The following is a 24,540-nucleotide window of genomic DNA, read 5'->3' on the forward strand; positions in this document are numbered from 1 at the left end:
TTAAGAATCTGCCTTCCAGTGCAGGGGACGTGGGTTTGATCCCTGGTCAGGGAACTAAGATCCTATACATCACGGAGCAACTAAGCCTTTGTGCCACAACTACTGAGCCGCACACTCTGGAGCCAGCATGCCACAACTAGAGAGAAGCCCGTGTGTTGTAATGAAAAGCCCACGTGCTGCAACTAAGATCCGATGCAGCCAAATAAATAATAAAAAAAAAGAAAGGAAGGAAGGAAGGGAGGGAGGGAGAGAGGGAGAGAGAGAGAGAAAGAAAAAGAAAGAAAGAAAGAAAGAAAGAAAGAAAGAAAGAAAGAAAGAAAGAAAGAAAGAAAGAAAGAAAGGAGGAAAGGAGGAAAGGCATGCAGGAAGGAAGGAAGGAGGAAAGGAAGAAAGAAAAGGTAGCCAGAAATTAGTTTTAGCTCACACCGTTCTTTGAATGTGTTGACAAGTGATGCTGAGAAGTCATCCCCACAGGACCCAAGCCAAGAGAACTGAAAGAGGATATACAGCACTGGCAGTTAACTTAAGAAATCAGACTTTTTGAGTGCTGTTGTTGCTATTTTTAACCACTATGTTTTTAAAAAAATAACAGCTTTATTGAAATATAATCCACATACATACAATTCACTCAAAAGTATACAGATCAGTGGTTTATAATATATTCACAGAGTTGTGGGACTATCACTACACTCAATTTTAGAACATTTTCATGATCCCAAATGAAACCCTGTACCCATTAGCAGTCACTCCCCATTCCTTCCCTCATCCCATCTCAGACCCTGGCAACCACTAATCTACTTTTTGTCTCCATGGAGTTGCCTATTCTGGACCTTTCATATAGATGGATTCATAGAAAATATCATGCATACATGGTGTTTTGTGTTGTTTCTTTCACTTAACATAATGTTTTTAAGGTTCATCCATGTTATACTATGTACCAGTACTTCATTCCTTTATATTGCTAAATAATATTCCATTATATAGATATACCACATTTTGTTTATTCATTCACTAGTTGACGGACATTTAGCTTGTTTCCCTTTTTTTTTTTTGATATTATGAATAATGTCAGTATGAATATTCAGGTACAAGTTTTTGTGTGGACATAATGCTTTCACATCTCTTGACTATATATCCGGGAGCGGATTTCCTAGGTCATATGGTAACTCTATGATTAACCTTTTGAGAAATTTCCAGACTGTTTTCCAAAGTGGTTGCACCCTTTTATAATCCTACCAGCAGGATCTGAGGGTTCCAACTCCCCACATCCCTTCCAAAATTTGTTATTATGTCTCTTTTTTATTTTAGCCATTGTAGTGTGTAAGGAGTGGTACCTGATGGCTTTGATTTGCATTTCCTAATGGATAATAATGTTGAGTCTTTTCATGTGTTTATTGGCCACTTGTTTATTTTCTTTGACAAACTGTCCTTTTTTGATAGTTTTGCTATACATACATTTTTTTAAAAAATTAATTTTTATTGGAGTATAGTTGCTTTACAATGTTGTGTTAACTTCTACTGTACAGCAAAATGAATGAGCCATACATATACATATAACCCCTCCCTTTTGGATTTCCCTCCCATTTAGGACACCACAGTGCATTAAGTAGAGTTCCCTGTGCTATACAGTATGTTCCCATCAGTTGTCTATTTTATACATAGTATCAATAGTGTATATGTGTCAATCCCTATCTCCCAATTCCTCCCACCCCTCCCCTTCCCCCCTTGGTATCCATACATTAGTTCTCTACATCTGTGTCTCTATTTCTGTTTGGGAAATAAGGTCATCTATACCATACATCCTGATAGACAAATTTTTTCTTTCAGTACTTTCAAAATGTGATCCCACTGCCTTCTAACAGTCATTGTTTCTTATGAGAATTCAGCTGTCAAACTATCAGCATTCCACTACCTACGGTCAATTGTTTTTCTCTTATGCTTTCAAAATTTTTACTTTGGCTTTCCACATTTATGATACATTGTGTATCTTTATTTATCCCAGTTAGAATTTATTGAGCTTCTTGTAAATTAAAGCTTTTCATGAAATTTGGGAAGTTTTCAACCATTAATACTTTGATTATTTTTTTCTACTCCTTTCTCTTCTCTCTTTATGGTACTCCCATTAGAGAGGTGTATGCACACTTAATGGTGTCCCACATTTCTCTGAGGCTCTGTTCATTTCTCATTTTTTCTCTCTGTTCTTCAGATGGCATAATCTCTATCAATTTATCTTTGAGTTCACTGGTTCTTTTTTATGCCTGTTCAAATCTACTACTGAGTCCCTCTAGTCAATTTTTCTTTCAGTTATTGTACTCTTCACCTCCAGAACTTCCATGAATTTATAAGTTCTATCTCTTTATTGATACTCTCTATTTGATGAGACACCATCATCTTACATTTTTAACCTTTTAAAGCATGGCTCCTTTTAGTTCCTTGAACATATATTTAATAGCTTTTCTGAAGTCATTTTCTGCTGAGTCCATTTGCGTACTCTCACAGGAAGTTTCTGTTGCCTGCTATTTTTCCTGTATATCACACTTTCCTGTTCCTTTGCATGTCTCAAAATTTTTTGTTGTTGAAAACTGGGAATTTTAGATAATATATTATAGCAATTCTGTATACTGCTTCTCTCCCCTGAGCTTGTTGTTATTGTTGTTTGCTTGTTTATTTTTTAATGACTTAGCTGGACTATTTTAATGAAATCTCTGATATTGCTCCTGAGAAGGCCCAGCCTTGGGCATGTGCATACGATGATGACAGTGATTTTAGCAGGATCCTGTCTGTCTCTTTTCCTGTCTTCTCTGTTAAGCTATCTGCTTTATTTGATATTACACTCAGCTGTTAGGCTTTATTAATTGCAAGTTGATTTCTCCACTGCTTTTGGTAATGCCCTGGGGCAAAGTTGCTCTGCAGTCTGATCCAGTTAAATTCAGACCTCTTAGCAGGGGTGTTCTTTAAGTCCCTTCTATGAGGCTTGTTATAACTCTAATAAGGCTATTCTTAGCTATATCTTTTCCTGGTTCTCTCTCGTAGACTACTTGACCTATAGTTTAGTTGTTGTTTTCATGGAATTACTTTCTTTCTTTTAATGTTTACCACCAAAATGGCCATTGTTTTCAAGAGTGCCCTTAGGCTTCTTCATTTTCTCTTCCAGATAAAGTCAGTTCTCTTGAAGAGAGCTTTGGAATTCTGTTATTATGGCCTGCCTCTCCCTCTGGAAAAAATCTTTGCACCTCTGCTCTAGAGCTGGGGGGCAGGTACAATGGTCCACTTCTCTTAGAGTGACACTTCTGCTTTATGAACAGAGTGCTAGGTAGTGGTGGCAGCTTCTGATCTTATCAGGTTGCCCTCTAAGTTTCAAACCCTCCATCTTACAAGTGAGCTGTGGTGAGGGTATTCACGGCCCCAGTACTGTCAGCTTGCCATGCCTTGGGTATAGCCTCTGCCCTATTAGTGGGGGCTAGATGGAGGAAAGGAGACCCCAACTTCTTGGTCATACTCTCCTAGAATTTAGACTCTGCAACACAAAGCTGGAAAGGATGAGGAATGCTGTCAGCCTGCCCCTCCCAGGGAAATACCAAAGCCCAGGGAAATGGAGGGAGAAGGAGCCCTGTCTTCTTGTCCACATCTACCTGGTGTGAGCTTCCATTATGCTGAGCTGTGAGGTGGGGTGGGGAGGAGGATGGAGCAGACAGATCATGGGTCAAGTTCCACAGACTCTTGTTCTCATCAAGATCTAGATTTTCCTTTAAAAAATGTTTCTTCATTTGTACTATGCCCTTAGGACAATTTCCAGAGACTTTATTTTAAAAAAATAGTAATTTTCTATTAGAGAAATGCAAATCAAAACTACAATGAGGTACCACCTCACACCAATCAGAATGGCCGTGATTAAAAAGTCTACAAATAACAAATGCTGGAGAGGGTGTGGAGAAAAGGGAACCCTCCTACACTGTTGGTGGGAATGTAAATTGGTGCAGCCACTATGGAAAACAGTATGGAGGTTCCTCAAAAAACTAAAAATAGAGTTGCCATATGATCCAGTTATCCCACTCCTGAGCATATATCTAGAAAAAACTATTATTTGAAAAGGTACATGCACCCCTATATTCATAGCAGCACTATTTTCAATAGCCAAGGACTTCCCTGGTGGTGCAGTGGTTAAGAATCCACCTGCCAGTGCAGGGGACACGGCTTCAAGCCCTTGTCCGGGAAGATCCCACATGCCACAGAGCAGCTAAGCCCATGCACCAAAACTACTGAGCCTGCGCTCTAGAGCCCACGAGCCACAGCTACTGAGCCCGCGTGCCACAACTACTGAAGCCTGCATGCCTAGAGCCTGTGCTCCACAACAAGAGAAGCCACCACAATGGAAAGCCCGAGCATTGCAATGAAGAGTAGCCCCCACTTGCCACAACTAGAGAAAGCCCATGCACAGCAATGAAAACCCAACACAGCCAAAAATAAGTAAATAAATAAAATTTAAAATAAATAAATAAATACAATAGCCAAGACATGGAAACAACCTACATTTCCATTAACAGATGAATGGATAAAGAAGATGTGGTATATATATATTATATATATATATAATGGAATATTACTCAGCCATAAAAAAATGAAATAATGCCATTTCCAGCAACATGAGATTATCATACTAAGTGAAGTAAATCAGAAAGAGAAAGACAAATATCATATGATATCACTTATATGTGGAATCTAAAATACAACACAAATGAACATATCTACAAAACAGAAGCAGACTCACAGACATAGAGAACAGATGTGTGGTTGCAGGGGTGGGAGAGGGAAGGATTAGGAGTTTGGGGTTAGCAGATGCAAATTATTATATATATTAATATATAATACAGGGACCTATATTCAATATCCTGTGATAAACCATAATAGAAAAGAATATGAAAAAGAATATATACGTATAACTGAATCACTCTGATGTACAGCAGAAATTAACACAACATTGTAAATCAACTATACTTCAATAAAATTTTTTTAAAACATAGTAATTTTCACTAGTTATAGTTGTTCCACTGGGAGTTGGGAGGTGGGGTTTCACAATACCATTCCAGAAGTCCTAGCAACTAAAATTTTAAAGGTATAATGGAGATAATGGAGATCTAGAGAAAGTCAACTAAAATGATAATTAAGATCATGGTTAAAAAAAAGAGAGACTTTCTCATTAAGAAACAAAAAGCCTGAGAAGAGAAGCAATTGATGCTGATTAAGTACTTTGAAGCACATGTATCAGAATATTCCACCAACTGAACTTCCCATTCCTTATTTCAGTCATATATCATAATCCTGGTTGATCTTTCAGTAAAGATTTGATTACCTGGCTTATAGTCTTTCTCTTCACCATTCATCTTATCATCACTATTGATGATTCAAATATTCATGAAGATAATACAAGCAATATCCAAATCATAGCTCCTTGACCTCTTCACCTCCAGTGAACTTGTCTTTCAATCCACTGCAGTTATTCACTCCCACGGCCATGCTTGACATCAATTATTGTACCATTAACAAAATCTCTATTTCAAGCATACTGCTTTCTGATCACCACCACCTCTCTTTCCAGCTCATCCTTGGTCCATAAGTCTTTGACCTCACAAGCACTTTCAGCTCAGTGATCTTACCACCTTTGAACTGCCTATCAATTCAATCATGTTCTCATTTTCCTCTCACCTAGTTGACATTCCAGGATCGGTCACTTTCATCACATCTTTGCATACATCCTCAATTCCTTTGCTCCTATCTTCCCTCCATCATTCTCACCCAACATATTCCAACCCTGGTAAAATCCAATTCTCCACCCACTCAGCACTTACACCAAAGCTTCTGTACGTAGCCCAAGAAAAACACATAACTTCCTGATAGACCTCACCTAAAAAGTAAGACCCCCAAATGCAAGTGGTCCTCAGGATTGTTCAGCATTTCTCATATTCTATTCTGTTCTATTCTAACGTTAAAGAGCTTCTCCACCTTCCTCACACTCAGTTCATGACCTTTCTTCTTTTTCCCTCGAAAACAATAGAAGCAAGTAGATGACAACTTTCATGTCTTCCCACACCCAAATATGCCAGCCTACTTTCATCTGTGCCATATATTCTGACTACCTTTTAAAAATAAGTGATATGAGACTTCCCTGGTGGTCCAGTGGTAAAGAATCCGCCTTGCAATGCAGGGGATGTGGGTTCGATCCCTGGTCAGGGAACTAAGATCCCACATGCCATGGGGCGACTAAGCCCACTTGCCACAACTATTCAGCTTGTGCGCCTCAACTAGAGCCTGCGTGTTGCAAACTACAGAGCCCACGCACTCTGGAACCTGAGCACTACAACTACAGAGTCCACGTGCCCTGGAGCCTGAGCACCACAGCTAGAGAAGAGAAAACTGGCACGCCACAACTAGAGAGGAATCCACGCACCACAACGAAGAGCCCACACACCGCCAGAAAAGATCCCACATGCCTCAACAAAGATCCCACGTGCCACAGCTAAGACCCAACATGGCCAAAAATAAATTAAATAAATAAATAAAAATCTTAAAAATATAAAAATAAAAGCATATCATTATAAAAAAAAATAAGGGATATAAGTTTAACTCCATGCGTGCATTAGATCTCATATCCTTGAGCCTGCTCAGAGACTATAACATTGTGATTACCCCTTCTCTCACCTGCATCATCATGTTCCACCCTCTACTCTCTAATTCATATCAACATACAAACTGGTGCAATATCTCCTATAATATACTTCCTTACATCCAGATCACCACCCTCCAGATAACCTCTTCTTTTCAGCAAAACTCTTTAAAAGAGTTATTTATTCTCATGATCTCTGCATTTCTCCTGTTGTTCTCTCTTGAAGGCTTTCATCTCCACCCTTCTATTAAAGTAGCTCTTGCCAAGGTAATCATTATCTCTAAATTGCCAAAACCAACGGGGAGTGCCTAGTACTATCCCTTCTTAACTTCTTAGCAGAGTTTGACACAGTTGCAACACTTGAAACACTTTCTCCATTTAGCTTTCAAGACATCACAGTTTCCTGGATTTCTTCTTATCTCATACATGATTCCTTCTTGTCTTAGTTGCTCAATTCTCTGACTCTTTCCACATTTAAGTTAGAATGCTTCAGGGTTTAATCTTCAGATCTTTACTCTTCTCAGTCTACATTTCCTCTGTTTATGGACTGAATTTTGTATTTCCCCAAAATTATATGCTGTAGCCCTATGCCCCAATGGGATGGTATTTGGACTTGAGGCCTTTGGGACAATTAGGGTTAGATAAGGTCACAGGGCCATAGTCTGTCGGTATTAGTGCCCTTATAAGAAGAAACACCAGAGAAATTGCATTTTCTGTCTCTCCACGCATGCACCTAGCACACAGCAAGGTGAAAGTCATAAGCCAAAAGAAGAGCCCACAGAATGAGACCTACCTTGCCAGAACCTTGTTCTTGGAGTTCTCAGCATCCAGAAATAAATTTCTGTTGTTTAAGCCAGACAGCCTATGGTATTTTGCTATGGCAGCCTGAGGAGACTAAGACACCACCTTATGCAACCTCATCAAGTACTATGGCTTTCCATTTAGTAACGAAAAAACCATGTATCTGCCAAACCTCAAACATATATCCAGCAGCATACTTACATCTCCACTTGAATATGTCTAGCAAATATCTTATATCTAAGTAGCCCTAGATGAACTCTTCTATCTCTCCACACCACCACCCCCAACTTGCTTTCCACTTATTCCTCTGTATCTCAGTAAATGACACCTCTTCTCCCTCTTGGGAAGCTCGAAATCTTGGAATTATCATTGATGCCCCACTTTCTCTCACATTTCATCTGAAATTTTTAGAAAATCTTGCTGCTTCTACTTTCAAAATATACCCCAAATCAAAGTACTGCCACACCTTGGTCTAAGTCATCATCATCACTTGCCTGGATTATTACAATAGTCCTCAGCTGAACTATTTTTTTTTAAAACTCTTGTCAACCCTTTAAGTCTTTCCTCTATACAGCAACAAGAATGTTTTTTGAAAAGCATAAGTCATATAATGTCATTTGACTACTGAATATCCTCCAATATATCCACATCATGCATAAAATAAAACTCATGGCCTACAGAGCCCTACATTACCTGGTCCCTTGTCTCCTCCCTGATCTCTCTTATCCCTCTTCTCCTCATGCACTGGTCTTCAGACACACTGCATTTATTACTCTTCCTTGGGCAACCCTGCTCTTGCTTCAGGCTCTCTACATCTGCTGTTCTCTCTGCCTGGAGCTCTTCTCCCAGATATACAGGCAGATTTTCCCCTCATTTCATTCAAATCTTGTTCAAATGTTACTTACCTAAAGAAGCCTTTCCTGCTCACCCTTTCTAGAATAGCAGACCCTCACATACTCTGTGCTCTTATCCAGCTTTTTTTCATAGCTTTTGCCACTACCTCATATTATATCATGTATCTATTTATTTATTTGCCTATATTTTTCTTATCTTGCTAGAATATAAGCTCCCCCGGGTAAGGGGCTTTGTTTTGTTTGTTTTGTTTTGTTTTGCTGCTGCATTATCTGCGTATTGACTAGTGCTTGCCACTTCAGAGCTGTTCAGTAAATATTTGTTGATTGAGTGAATGTATTGAGTTGTAAAAAGAACAGAGGCTAATACAACTTGTCATTTTTTTCTAGAGAAGGGGCATTTTCTTTAAGAAATATACAGAGATACCAATGTTTCCAGAGTAATTTTTAGATCTTTGAATATTCAATATTGAGAATGTGAGGAGAAAAATTATGGAAATTATGCTTGTTAATTCATTCATGCAATAAATATTTATTGAGTGCCTATTCTGTGCCAGGCACTGTTCTAGGTATTGAGGATAAAATAATGAACAAAACACACAAAAAACTTTGCACTCATAATTAGGAGAATGAGGGGAAAAACAAGGTCAATTAGTAAATTGTACAATACAGAAAAGAGTGATAGCCAAAGGGGGAAAAGGGGAAGAAACACTACAGGTTAAATATCCAGAATTCACCAATAGATCAATTGTAAAGAAAATAAAGAAAGTGGGGGGAAAACAATAGATTATACTCTAAAATATGACCAAACTATGGTGTCTAAGGAGTCACATTTGGAAGATTAAACTAAAAATACAAGAGAATGATTGCTATAAAGGTCAGTGTAGTTTTTAACTGAGGGAGGAATGACAGGGTTGTGATAGAATGGGGTACATAGAAGGGGCTTCTGAGGTGAATGACAGGATCCTGTTTCCTGACCTGGGAGGTGGTTACAAGGGTATTCACCTTATAGTGACTCATTAAACATACATTTATTTTGGATGGTTTTCTGTATCTGTGTTTTATTTTACAATAAAAGATTAACAAAAAAAACAACAAAGGAAAAAATAAAAGAACCACTCCTAATAAGGCCAATTACCAAGACAATCCTCTTGTAGATAACAACTATCAATGCTGAACAAAATATAAAAACAAATACCTGAACAAATAGTGAACAAAATAGGTAGATACTTGGCAGAAGAGAACAAAGGTCAAGTTTCCATTTTGTTAGCATGGCTAAAAGCCATGTGGGGTAGATAAAGCTCTGTTAGAAAATCACAGTCTTACTGGTTTAAAAATCAGAGAAGAGGGTTTGAGTTTAGGGTACCACATTCACTGGAAGGTGAGAGAGGAAATCCCCAAAAAGAGAGAGCAAAAAAGGGGGAGGTCCCAAATTCTGGGTATAAAATTTGCCCAAATCTCTGGCTGACCCTTAAAAATGCATACTGGGGGAAGACTCAAATCAGGTGTTTTGGTAAGGCCAAAACAATCGAGCTAAAATTTGAGCTACACCCATTGTAGAGGAAAAGCTAACTATATGTTTTTAAAAATCAATATTCTTCAGAGGAATATTCAGATTCAAGAGCATTCACAATATTGTGGATGTGAATCAAAATTACACAACATTCAAAGAATCAGGAAAACATGATAAATTTGTAAGAGAAAATATCAATAGAAAACAATCTAGGATGACTCAGATGTTGGAATTAGCCAACAATTATTTCAAAGCTTATATTAAAACTACACTTGGTGATATACAGGAAAATATACTCACAATTAATGAAAATATGGGAAATTTTAGAAGAAAAGAGACTTTTTTAAAAGCCCAACTGGAAATTCTCAAACTGAAAAACGAAATAGCTAAAGTAGAAAATTCACAGGATGGGCTTAAGAATAGAATGGAATGGCAGAGTAAAGAAGCAATGGAGTTGATAATAGATCAACAGAAATTATCCAATATGAAGAACATAGAGAGAAAAAAATTTTTTATTTAACAGAGGCTTATAGGACAATATCAAAAGTTCTAACACGTATGTGATTGGATACCTGAAAGGAGAGGATAGAGTTAATTGAGAGGGAAAAAATGGCCCAAATTCCCCCCAATTTAGCATAAGACATACACTTACAAATTTAGGAAGTTTAATGAAGCCTATACAGGATAAATAAGTTGGAAAAAAGCCTCCTATTAATATAATAGTCAAGCTGATAAAAATGAAAGAAAAATATTTGAAAGCAATTAGAGAAAAATGACACATTGCATACAGGGAAACAACAATGTAAATGACAGCTGCTTTCTCATAAGAAATAATGCAGGCCAGAAGACAGCAAAATATCTTTAAAGTACCAGAGGGGAAATCTGTCAACTCAGAACTCTATATTCAGTTAGAATATCTTTCATGAATGAAGGTAAAATAAGATTTTCAGATAAAAGAAAGCTAGGAGAATTCATCCCCACCACATCTGCAGTACAAAAAATAATGTTGAAGTAAGTTCTTCAGTCTCAAGAGAAATAAAGCCAGATGGAAATTCAGATCTTCAGGAAGGAATGAAAGATCCTTGTAAATGGTAACTATGTATATAAATATGAGACTATTTTCCCCTTAATTTCTTTAAAACTCACATAACTGCTTGAAGCAAAAATTATAAAATTGTATTGTAGGGCTTATAATATATGTAGATGTAATGCACATGACAACTACAACATGAGGGAATGGTAAATGGACCTATACACTTGCAAGATTTCCTTATTTTATGTGAAGTAGTACAATATTAACTCAAAGCAGACTGTTATAAGCTATAGATATGAATTGTAATTCCTAGAAAAGCCACTAAAAACACCAAAAAAAGTATAGCTAAAAAGCCAGTAGATAAATTGAAATGGAATTCTAAGATATATTCAAGTAGCCCAAAAGAAGGTAGGAAAGAGGGAAGACAGAAACAAAAAACACAAGTCAAAGTGAAACAAACAGTAAAATGGTAGACCTGAATCCAATCATATCAATAATTACATTAGGTGTTAATAGACTAAAGACTCAAATTAAAAGGCAGAGACAGTCAAAATGGATAAAAAAGAAAAATCCAAATATATACTGTCTAGAAGAAATGTACTTTAAATATAAAGACACAGATAGGTTGAAAGTAAATGGATGAAAAAGATATTATTGTACAAATAGTATGGAGGTCTATTAATATCAAATAAAGTACACTTCAAGATAAAGATATTATGAGAGAAAGAGGAGCATTTCAAAAATAATAGAAGGAAGACAAAACAATAATGAATATGTATGTACCTAATAACAGTCTCTAAATACCTGATGACAAAACAGAATTAAAGCAAGAAATAGACAGTTTCACAAGTATCATTATAAATTTTACATTCCTTTCTCAGAAATTGATAGAACAACTAGACAAAAAATTCTGTGAAGACATAAAAGATCTGAACAACACTATAAGCCACCTTGACCTAATTTATATTTAGAGAACACTAGGTGAGAAGTGATGGTGATTTGGACCAGCGAGAACAGTGAAGTGGTGACACATGATCAAATTCTAGATATATTTTAAAGGCTGACTTGGGATAGTCACTTAACATCTCAAAACATTTGTTATAAATCAGTAAAATGAGGATTAGTACTATCAACCTCATGGAGTTATTGTGGAATTAACTGAGATAGTACATATAAATGCACTATGCTATACAAATTATGAGATAGTATATATATGGTGCATAGCATAGTGCATGGCTCAGAGTAAGCAATAAGTATACTTAGCAATTAGTCTTACTATTACAATAGTAAGCCCTCCTATGTGCGCCCTCCTATGTGCCAGGGCCTAAATTAGGCACAGAGAATACATATTTCAATATGAGGCTCACATCTTACAGATGAAATGGAAACCAAACATTGCACTCACTTCATTGCAGTACCAATGGGAGCAGGAATGTCCAGCAGCTATAACAATGGGACATAAACCCCACAACTTTCATTTTTTAAAATGTCTGTCAGGAGGACACACCTGTGGTTCCCTGCATTTTACCACTCCCACAATTTCATTTTTGACCCCCTATGCAGAGTCGGATTACCCAAGAAAAGCTTTAAGTCAGGGGAAATTTGGGGAAAAGAATAAGCAATACGCTATACAGAGTTTCATGGTTGAAGTTTAGATTTTTCTATCCTGACTGAACTCAGGGCATTTATTTGGCTTCTGTTGTTTTTCACTGAAGGAATATTGACCTTTAAACAGTCCTGGCTTCTGTGGAATTAGAGGAGAATAAGAAGTGTAACAGCTGGAGACTCAAGATAGAGCATTTACAGTAAATATTTGAGCAGCACATTGTTCAAGTCATACAACACTCTGGCCAAAAATATTTTGACAATGGGGAAAAGAGCCTTTTCAAGTTAATTTTTCAGATACATTAATCCCAGAGGGTCTTGTATGGGTTGGAAGAGGAAAAAGGAAATTATGTAATATGATCCTGTGAAATGAGTGGGTCAGAAATAAGTGTTTCTACATGCACTGGGTCAACACCAACAACTTTATTACATCTACTACGGGCTGGGCTCAGAGGATACAAAGAAAAATGAGACACCTTCCTTCAGGAGGTGGTGTCAGTCTGGGAGAACACCCAGTGACCTTAGGATCATGCCACCAGCCCAAATTCAGGCTATATTCCTGTCCCTCAGAAAGACATGACTACCATGGGCAAAAGCCTAAAGAAGGGATGCCCTGGTCTTTGGGCTGGATGCCTTTTGAGTGCCCCTCCAGACCCATTCTCCCTGCTATGTGACCACAGAGGCTAAATTTATGGGCTGCTCCACTTGGCTCCATTGCCCTGAGGCTTCTGGTGAGCTTTCAGTGAGTGTTGGGGCAGAGCCAACAACTTCAGATTATTAAAACAAACATCTATTTCAACCTCATGTTAAACAAGGACTTATCTAAAAATGTATCACCAAATATAAGATCATTTACCCCTTTATTTTCTACTAAGGTTTTTACTGTTTTAGTCCTTACATTTAAGTCTTTGATCCATTTTTTATGTATTTTGTGTATCATGTGAGGTAGCTGTCCAATTTCATTCTTTTCAATGTGGATATCCAGTGTCCCAACATAATCTGTGAAAAAGGCTATGCTTTTCCCCACTGAATGACCTTGGCACCCGTGTCAAAAATCATTTGAACATATATTCAAGGGATTATTCCTAGGCTCTCTATTCTATTCCATGGTTCTATATATCTCTCTTTATGCCTGTACCACACTATTTTGATATTGTAGCTTTGTAGTAAGTTTTGAAATCAGAAAGTTTGAGTCCTTCAATTTTTTTGTTCTTTTTCTAGATTGTTCTGACTATTCTAGGTCTCTTGCAATTCTATATGAATTTAGAATCAGCTTGTCATTTCTACAAAGAAGCCAGCTGGAATTCTGATAGGGATTGTGTAAAATCTGTAGATCAATTTGGGGAATATGGTCATCTTAACAATATTAAGCCCCTTGATTCATAAACATGGATGAATCATTTAGGTCTCTCATTGCATTCATTTAGGTCTTCTTTAACTTTTTCAATGTTTTGTCATTTTCAGTGTATAATTCTTCCACATCCTTAGTCAAATTTATTCTTTTTTATTCTTTTTGACACTATTGTAATGAAATTGTTTTCTTGATTTTATTTTGATTCATTGCAGTTGTATAGAAATACAACTGATTTTTATGTGCTGATCTTGTAATGTGCAATTTTGATAAATTCAGTTATTAGTTCTAATCTTTTTTGTGGATTCTTTGGTATTTTCTACATATAAGATCATGTATCTGCAAATAGAGATAACTTTACTTCTTCCTTTTACAATTTGAATGTCTTATTTATTTTTCTTGCCTAATTGCACTGGCTAGAACTTCCAGTACAATGTTGAATAGAAGTGGTGAAGCAAGCAGCCTTGTCTTGTTTCTGATCTCAGGGGGAAAGCTTTCACTCTTTAATCATTGAGTGTAATGCTAACTGTGAGTTTTTTTATAAATGCCCTTTATCATTTTGGAGAAGTTCCTTTTTATTCCTAGTTTGTTGAGTGTTTTTATTATTAAGTAGTAATGAATTCTGTCAAAAGTTTTTTTGGTATAGATCAAGATGATCATGTAGTTTTTCCCCTTCATCCCATGAGTGTGACTTTCATATGTTGAACCACTCTTGCATTCCTGGTATAAATCCCACTTAGTTATGATGTAGAATATTTTTAATATGTTACTGGATTCATTTTTGCTAGTATTTTGTTGAGGATTTTTGCATCTATATGCATAAGGGATATCAGTCTAAAGTGTTCTTTTCTTGTGATATTTTTACTGGCATTTATAGCAGAGTAATTCTGGCCTCATAGAATGAAGTAGGAAGTGTTCCTGGCTCTTTTTTAATATTTATTTATTTATTTTTATACTATAACCATTTTATTTACCATCAAGAATATATAAAATCAATGCAGAAAAATGGTATTACATAAATATCATTCTTATAATGGAATCAAAATCTCATGACTACAGAAGTATTTTCACTATGTGTAAGCGATAACTAAAGTCAGTTTTAGAACTCAACATTCTGATGAAGTTCAGAAGTATTTTAAACTAGTTTTTGGAATCTTAGAATTTATTTTTTAATCTTTCTTTTTGTTTCCTCTCCCAGTAACACTGAGCTATAAAATATAAAATATAATATATAGCATATTTATTTTTATTTTTTGAAGAGTTTGAGAAGTATTGCTGTGAATTCTTCTTTAAGTGAATGGTGAATTCACCAGGGAGGGTACCTTATCCTAGGCTTTTCTTGCTTGTTATAGGTCTGTTCAGATTTTCTATTTCTTCCTGAGGCAGTTTTTATAATTTGCATGTTTATAGGAACTTATCCATTTCATCTAGGTTATTTAATTTGTTAATATATAATTGTTTATGATATGCTCTTATAATTTTTTATAAGATTTACAGTAATATATTCACTTTCATTTCTGATTTTAGTAATTTGAATCTTCTCTTTTTTTTCTTAGTCAAGCTAAAGTTTTGTCAATTTTGTTGATCCTTTCAAAGAATCAATTTTTGGTTCCAGTGATTCTCTCTTTTGCTTTTCTATTCTCCATTTCACTTATTCAGCTCTTATCTTCATTATTTCCTTTTTTCTGCTAGCTTTGTAACTGAGCAGGACCCTATGGGGCCTTCCTGGGACAGATGCCTCCCCCATATCCTCTGCTTTAGCTCCTCTCTGAAGTACCTAGGTAATAGTATCTGATGCATATTTCCTGAGTTTTTCAGATGCTAAAACCACTACCAAATGGAAGAAATTAACTACTTGATGATCATGAGAACATAGCCTCCAGATCTTTTGGCGCTTAAGGATTGATCACCAGCAACCAATCAGAGAATTATGCACGAGCTGATCACATACCCTGGGACACCTCTCCCTCACCTTGCCTTTAAAGATGGCTTGCTGAAACACTTCGGGGAGTTTGGGGTTTTTTAAGCACAAGCCACCTGTTATCCTTGCTTGGTCCTGCAATAAACCTTTCTCTGCTTCAAACTTGAACATTTTGTTTTGTTTGGCCTCACTGTACATTGGGCACACAAACTTGTATTCAGTATCAACTTTGGGTTTAGTTTACTCTTCTTTTGCTAGTTCCTTAAGGTTTAGAGTTAGATTACTGGTCTGGGATCTTTCTTCTGTCTTCATGTAGGCATTTACAGCTACAAATTTTCCTTTGAGCACTGTGATGGGGCTTGGGGCAGGCTGCCCCCAAATATGCCAAGGTGGCATATTGATTATTATGAACTGAAGTTACTTGACAAACAGCCGGTACAAGAAGAATATTCTGACCCTCCTTTGTTTCTCTGAAAGCAGGAAACAGTGCTCCCATTGGAAAATACCCTCTCTATGCTGAGAGGATGGAAGGCATTCTTATTACTGGAGATAGGGAATTCAAAACTGAGAAAGCTGTATAAACAAACTGTATTATTTCTTCATTAATTTGCTACCCCAAGCAAAAACCCCTCCGCTTTGTCAAGTCTTCACAAATAATTGATTCTTTGTCTAAGAAGGTATATTAACAGCCTGCTTTGGTCACTTCTTAGGTCCCACACCTATGGGACCTCTATACAAACAAAATTACATTTGTGTATTTTTCTCCTGTTAAGCTGCCTTATGTCAATTTGATTATTAGGCTAGCCTAAGGAACCTAGAAGGGTAGAGGAAAATTTTTCCTCCCCTACAACTGTTTTCTCTGCATCTCATAAGTTTGAATATGTTTCATTTTCATTCATTTCTAATTATTTTCTAATTCACTTCTAATTTCTTTTTTGACCCATTAGTTGCTTGAGTGTGTTAATTTCCCCATATTTGTGAATTTTCTAGTTTTCCTTCATTTATTAGTGTTATCTCATTGTACTCAGAGAAGAAATTTTAGATGAGTTAAATCTTTTAAAATTCATTAAAATTTGTTTTGTGGCCTAATATGTGTCTTTCCTGGAGAATGTTACATGTACACTTGAGAAAAAAAGGTATTCTGCTGTTGTTGTGTTCCACAGATGTGTTCCATAGATGTCTGTAAAGCCTAGTTGGTTTATAGTGTGTTCAAGCCTTATATTTTCTTATTGACCTTCTGTCTGGCTGTTCTACCTATTACTGAAAGTAGGGTATTGAAGTCTTCAACTATTACTGTTGAATTGTCTATTTCTCACTTCAATTCTGTCAGTTTTTGCAGCATATATTTTGGGGTTCTGTTATTTGGTGAGTATACGTTTTAAATTGTTAATTTTCTTGATGGATTGACTCTTTAATCAATCTATAACGCCTCTGTCACCTGTAACAATTTTTGTCCTAAAGTCGATTTTGTCTGATATTAGCACAGCCACACCAACTCTCTTTTGATTACTGTTTGCATGGAATATATTTTACCATGCTTTTACTTTCAACCTATTTATGTCCCTGGATCTAAAGTGAGTGTCTGATAGATGGAATATAATTGGATCATGCTTTTTATTCATTCTGCCAATATCTGCCTTTGCACTGGAAAATTTAAGCCATTTACATAAAGTAACTACACATAAGTACGTACATACTTCTGCCATTTTGCTATTTGTTTTCTTTAAGTCTTATATCTTTTTTTCCCCCATTTCCTCCATTACTGCCTTCTTTTTTTATTGATTTTTTTCTAGTGTGCTATTTTGATTTCCCTCATTACTTATTCTATGTATTTTTGTTTTCTTCTTAGTGGTAATCCTGAGGATTACAATAAAATCTTAACTCTATAATAATCAAGTTTGAGTTAATTCTAACGTTTTCAATAGCATACAAAACTCTTCTCCTTTATAGTTCCATCCTCTTTTTTCCCAATGTTTTTGTCACAAACTAGATGTTTCTATATTAATTATAGATAAACATAGATCTATAATTATTATTTTATGCATTATTCTTTTAAATTATAAAGAAAAAAGAGAAGAATTACAAATAAAAAATATAACAATATAAAATATAACAATATTATGCGTGTAGCTACTTTTTAACATTGTTCTTTATGTCTTCATATGGCTTCAAGTTACTGTCTAGCGTCCTATCATTTCAGACTAAAGGACTTACCTTAGCATTTCTTACAGGGCAGATCTACTAGTGACCAACTCTGTTTTTGTATATCTGAGAATGTCTTAATTTTCTCTTCATTTTTGAAGGATGGTTTTGTCACATATAGAATTTTTGGTTGACAGGGTTTTTCTTTTAGCACTTTAGATATGTCATCCTAATGCCTTCTGACCTCCATGGTTTCTGAAGAGAAATTAACTGTTAACCTTATTGAGGATACCTTATACATGATAAGAAACTTCTCTCGTGCAGCTTTCAAAATTCTCCCTTTGTCTTTAGCTTTTGACAGTTTGGCTCTAATGTGTCTCAGTGTGGATCTCTGAGTTTATCCTGCTTGAATTTAATTGAGTATTTTGAATGTATAGATGCCTGTCTTTCATCAAACTTATGTTTTTAAACATTATTTTTTCAAATATTCTGTGTTCTTTTCTCTGTCTTTTTTCCCTCTAGGACTCCTATTATGCATATGTTGGTATGTTTGAGGTGTCCCAAAGGTCTCTTAATCTCTGTTTATTATTCTTCATTCTTTTCTCTTTCTGCTCCCCAATTGACCTAACCACTGATTCTTGTTAATAGTCACATTTGTTACTGATCTCCTCTAGTGAATTTTTCATTTTATTTTACTTTTTTTTTTCAATTCCAGAATTTCTAGTTAGTTCCTTTTTATAATTTCTTTCTCTTTATTTATACTCTCTATTTGGTGAGACATCATTCTCCTGGTTTCCTTTATCTCTTTGAACATATTTAAGACAGCTGATTTAAAGTCTCTGTCTGGTAAGTCCCATGTTTGCTTTTCCTCAAGGATGGTTTCTGGTGACTTCTTTTTTTCCTGTGAATGGGCCATATTTTATTGTTTCTTTCCATGCCTCATCATTTGTGTTGAAAACTGGACATGTTGAAAATTATAACATAGTAACTCTGGAAATTCAATACTTCCCATTCCCAGGTTTGTTGCTCCTGCTTGTTGTGAATTGTTGTTGTTGTTTGTTTAGTGAGTTTTCTAAAGTATTTTCTACAGTCTGTATTCTTTGTTACATGTGACCGCTGAAGTCTGTGTTCCATTAGCTTAGTGGTCAGCTAGTGTTATGAACATAATTTCCTTAAACAACTACAGCCAAAATTAGAAGAAAAAAAGGAAAAGGAAAAAATTACTCTCCCAGTTTTTGCAAGTTGGTTCTGTGTGGGGCATTCCTTCAATGCTTAGTCAGGTGATTTATAACTCTGCCTTAGCCTTCACTTCATGCTACCATGGAGACTGAAGGTCAGCCAGAGGTGAAAATATAGGGTCTTCTAAGGCCTGTTTTGAACATGTGTCCAGACTTGGGTATGAGCATTGACTTCCTGATTCCCCAGTATACATTGGAACTTTTAAAAGACCTTATTCTCCCATATATCTCCTTTCTTAAGTTCTTCCTTTCCAGGCTTTTTGACTTGTCTGTTGCTTATTCTGTTTTATCTCTTGTCCCAGGATGCTGCAGCCAATTCTTTTCCCTTTAAATGTTTTTGGCAAACACTTCCCAGGAGGCCACCGCAGCCCTGGGAATGCTTCAAATCAAATAAAACAAAGGAAAGTACTTGCACCAGTCCTTTAGGGAGCAGGTCAAAACACACAACCACAATTCTTTGAGAATAAGGCCTATCTTCCTCCTTCCAGCACTAGCATCTGCACCAGGGGCGCAGGCTGTCATCTTCCTGGCTGCCATTGATCTGGGGGATGAAGGATGGCAAGTAGGCAATTAAAAGTGCCACAGTGCTCTCTCACTGCAATGCACCAGCTTCTTTCTTCATTAAGCTTTTTGTGGTTGTTGTAAGTTTTTACTAGATTGAAGGGTAATGTGAAACTTGATTTTAACAGTTCTTGTCAGCTTATTTGTTGCTTTTGTGAAGGCATGGAACCCTGGAATTCCATATTCTGCCATATTAAGTGACATCAATTGAAATAGTTCTGCAACTTACATTATGGACAAGAATATGTTTAATTTTGTAAACGTTCTATATGTGCTTGAAAAGAGTATGTATTCTCCACTCTTAGATAAAATGAAATTTATATATCCATTTGACCTAGCTCGTTGATTGTGTCATCCAAGATTTCTAAATTCTTACGAATATTTTTTCTGCTTAACAATAGTTGCTAAGATATACATATTCAATCTTCCACTAGAATGATTGATATGTGTATTTCCCTCCATAATTCTATTCATTTTTGTTTTATGTACTTTAGACTGTAACAGATTTTTGTTAGTTTAGATATATTTCTTCCCAGTGTACTGAATGTTTTGTCATATTCAGTAAACTTCTTCATCTTTAGGTATACTTTTTACCTAAAAGCATAACATGAATAAAGCAATACTAGCTTTCTATTGATTAGTATTTGCCAACACATAATTTTCTATCCTTTAATTTCAATTTATAGATTTTGTATATGTTTCTTAAAAACAGCATATAGATGAATCTTTTCTTTTCAAGTCCAATGATATTAGGTTTTTGACTGAAGCATATAATTCATGTAATGAAATTATTAATATATTTGGGTTAAATATACTCTATTTTGTCTTTTCTCTTTGTCTTGCCTTTCTCATGTTTTGTTTTCTCTCCTTTCTTGATTTGTATTGTATGAACTGTTTTGTTCTTTCTCCAGTCTTGCTTGATTTGTATTGTATAGACAACTATTTTATCTCCTTTTTTTTTTTTCTTGGGCAGCGCCATGGGGCCTCCAGGATCTTAGTTCCCCAACCAAGGATTGAACCCAGGCCCTCAGCAGTGAAAGTGCAGAGTCCTAACCACTGCACTGCTAGGGAATTCCCTATTTTATCTCAGTATACTTGACCTCATTCTATTTTTCCTCCTCCAATAGCTTGGAAGTTAGTTATGTGCCTGATATCTATTATTCTGAAAATCTTCTTGAAAAATGTAACAGGCATGTTTAATGTATCTAAGCCTAAAATTCAGGAATATTTTTATCCCCTTTCTGACAAATACATGGTCTTAGAGAATTCCCATTCCTATAATCACCTCTCCAGATTTATGGGCTACTTTTGTCATGTATTTAGTTTTAGCTTTTCTTAATATTACAATAAATTATTATCATCATTTATACTCAATATTTGTTTAGTAGTACCTCCATATTTATCATATTCTTTGCTCTTCAATTCCACCTGAAACTTAGGTCTACCATTTGGGGTCAACTTCCTCTGCCTGAAGTATATCCTTTACAATTTCATTTTTTAAAGTCTGCTGGTAGCAAACCCTCAGTTTTAGCTTTTTTTCTCTTTTAGGAACAAAGTAACATTGCCAGATCTAGTATGTGTCTGTGGGTCAGCAAAATTTCAGACAGACTCCTTGTATCTACCCTGAAAGGAGGCAGTTGGTACTTGAGAAGGAACAGGAGAGGAGAAAGAACTATGTAAGTCATAAAACTGGGGTGACCATATCTCAGTGTTCACCTATTACTCTGGACTAATTATTAATAACACTTTTTTCATTCTAAAAAGTTTTACACTTTGGATAATAAATTCTACTGTCACTTGAATAAAGCCCAAATGACCTGCAGTCCTCCTGGCTTCTGGAGCCATGTTTTCATTTGTATTGAACTCAGATAGCTAGGGACTTTCACTTCTAATAGAATGGAGTAGCTTGTGGCAGTCCAATGTTGCCATTAAGAATAACCAAAAAGGGCTGATAAAGCATCACAAACAAAGAAATGAACAAACAAAAAAACAAGCAAACAAAAACCCATTTAAAGGTAAGAGAAAGGTAAGAAGCATTGAGGATGAGGAATCAAGATTCCAAGGAGAGGGAAGCTGAAGCTACAGCTGCTTTTTTCCCACGGGCATTTGCCAATTCCATGTGTGCACCAGGAGGCAGGCAATCTGGATTCTGTCTGGGCAGAAGGCCACCGCTAGGAAACAGAGAAATCAGCAAAGTCTTTGGTTGTCTTGTGGGGCTGAAGAGACAAAATTGGAGGCTTGAAGGGCCAAGAACTTAGTGAAAAAAAAGGGCTGGGGAGAACTGAGCCTGACATACAAGGAGTTTTCTCCTCAAAACATTTGCCAAATTATGCAATTGCATGAGGCAGAGGTTTAAAAAAATTAGAAAGCCCTTAAAACAGAGCTGAAGTTTTGGCAGTTTTTGTTATATTTTGCAATCTTACTCTTCCGAGGAGAGAAAAGTTATAGTGCATGACTGCTAGGGGAAATTTTCATAATTTAAAAATTTGATTAATCCAAAAGAAGCAAAGAAAGAAAGAAAATGTGGCATAAACCAGGAGGACAAAATATAGAAAAATAAAGCAAAATTGTAGACATAAATGCAAATATATCAGTAAATACAATAAATGTAAGTAGACTAAATAGTCCAGTACAAAGACAAATGATAGTCAAACTGGTTAAAAACAAAACAAAACAAAAACCAACTACATACTGCTTATAAGAGACACTTCTTAAACAAATAAAGAGGAACATTTTATAATAAAACAGAGTTCAGAGTACATCATAAAGTCACACTGTTAATCCTTTGTAATCTTAGTATTTGCAAGAATTACCAGGGTAGAGCATAATGACAGTCCCTTGGTTGTTACCTGTCATCTCTCCCTCCAATTTACTGCACACAGCTCAACTCCAAATCAGCACGGATCATCTAGCTTCTTGCCTACTTGCCTTCTTCCTTCACTGCTTCATCTCAAGAGGAGATACAGCCCTCTTCTTTCATTCCTCACAAACACAACACTTAGCTTGTAACAGATAATTGCTCAGGCTTAGGGATAATGAAAGTGTTGCATGTGACATGATTCTGATGTGAATTGGAAGTATAAAAACACAGAACATAAAATCCATACTTGCTGGATTAATTTAAGATGGAAATGGGGAGAAGACAGAAAGCAGTGAATCTTAGTTGACAGGATTGTAACTATTGGCTTTTTACATGCTATTAAAACCTGCTAAAATCTCACCCATTCAGCTCTCCCTTCTACAGCAATTTGGTTCTCTGCCAAACTTTCGGTAATAAATAGAGCCTGCAAGCTCTCTGAACAGAGAACTGCAGCTTTTCAGGGGAGAAATCAAAACCAGATCACAAGGTAAGAATGAAATCAATACTCTGGTAGATTTTTAGTCACATCTTGCAAAGTGAGATCTTGAGAACCATGGAAAAATGGTTTTATTTCTATAAAGGATTAGGTCGATTTATTATTATTGCCAATAGAAGTAAAAGTTGATGATAATAGTTGCTACTAACTTTAAATTCCATTTTGCTTTCCTTTGAGTGATTTATAAAATTATTAATAAATTGCTAAAATAAATTGTTTGTATAGTACTGTTCCCCTTCCCCACCACAAAACTTCGTAAAGCAAGTTGATAATTCTATTTCCTACTCCTGAAATGCTTATCCAAGACAAACATACTCACAATTGTTTACAAGCAGTTTTCAAGAAAGGACAAATATAAGAACTGAAAGGTGCCATTCCCTCAAAAACATCTGCTCAAAAATAATTTGTGAAAAAATAAGGAATTGACATCCTAAATGAGTAAATTTAAAAGCTCATTAGTTTTGCTACTATTCTTCATTTAGAGTGAAAATTGTTTTTGTTCTCTTTAATTCTTGCTGTCTTGCACTTTCCTCTGCCTTATCTTTCCCTGCATGAATACCTGCCTGCAGACTATTTTAATTTAAAAAATGGCACAAAGTTCTAAGTATTGTGGCTGTACACAAGTTGATTCTAGAAGGTCTTCGGAGACTTGAGAGTGGAGTATCTAGGACTAGGTGTGGCTGGATATTCTTGATGCTCACTCACTCCTCAGCATTGTGCTTCTTCAGCTTGAATCATCCCTGTATGTCACTGTATGCATCCCTGTATGTCATCCTATGCTGTTCCCTACATCCCTACCTACTGCTTCTCACATTTGTCTTTTGAATACTTAGTGCTCTTCTTCTAATTTCAACCCTGAAAAGGCACAGCTCTGTGTTCAGAAAACTTGAGAATCCTCTGTTTCTTAAAGTTTAGGGTGGGTGCTTGAGCTGAATCACACAGCTGGGTAGTGTCCTTAAATTGTAAAGAACTCTCATGGGCATCACTCTCTGCAGCTCAAATTTCACATTTTCTTCTCCATGCTTCTCTGAAAGGATTCTGGATTTCCTACCAATCTTTGACTGGTGGCTGCATAATTCATTTTCTCAGCAATGTATTGACCTAGATGTTTTTCTCTTTCCCATCACTGTTTAACTTACAATATCTAAAGCAAGAATGTACCTCTTTTCCTTTCCCATTTATAGAGAGGGAAGAATCCTGAGGGAAACTTTCACTTAGGGGTTGAAATAGGTCTAAAAAGTAAGGGAAGCGATTGAGAAATGGGAGCTGCCTCTTCTGGCCAGAGTCTGTAGAGGATTAAAGAAACAGCTTTCAACCAACTTCAGGGAATGTATCTGAGTTTCAGCTGTAAAAAGTTCTGCTCCATGGAGGAATTAAATCATTACAGGGAAATACTGTGGGAGGTGAGGAGGGGGGTTGGGGTGCAGCATTGAGGGAAGAAAAAAATAAACACCAAGAATTGTTTATGTGAGTAAATCTGACAGCATGAGGTCTGTTTTGGAGATAT

General features: G+C 36.1%; 1 protein-coding gene across 2 annotated transcripts in view; it reads left to right on the top strand.

The window, feature by feature from the left end:
• The first annotated feature begins 242 nt into the window (after positions 1-242).
• IL33 (interleukin 33) overlaps positions 243-24,540 on the top strand; it is an 86,086-nt gene continuing 61,788 nt past the window's right edge. Inside the window, exon 1 of one of the 2 annotated variants that reach the window (XM_082471096.1) lies at positions 243-23,024. The gene's annotated coding sequence lies outside the window, so the exon portion shown is untranslated. The remainder of the gene's footprint in view (positions 23,025-24,540) is intronic. The other variant, XM_082471094.1, reaches the window with a different exon arrangement.

This window comes from Balaenoptera physalus (genome assembly GCF_965194825.1).
Source record: "Balaenoptera physalus genome assembly, chromosome: 7".
NCBI classification, from domain to species: Eukaryota; Metazoa; Chordata; class Mammalia; order Artiodactyla; family Balaenopteridae; genus Balaenoptera; species Balaenoptera physalus.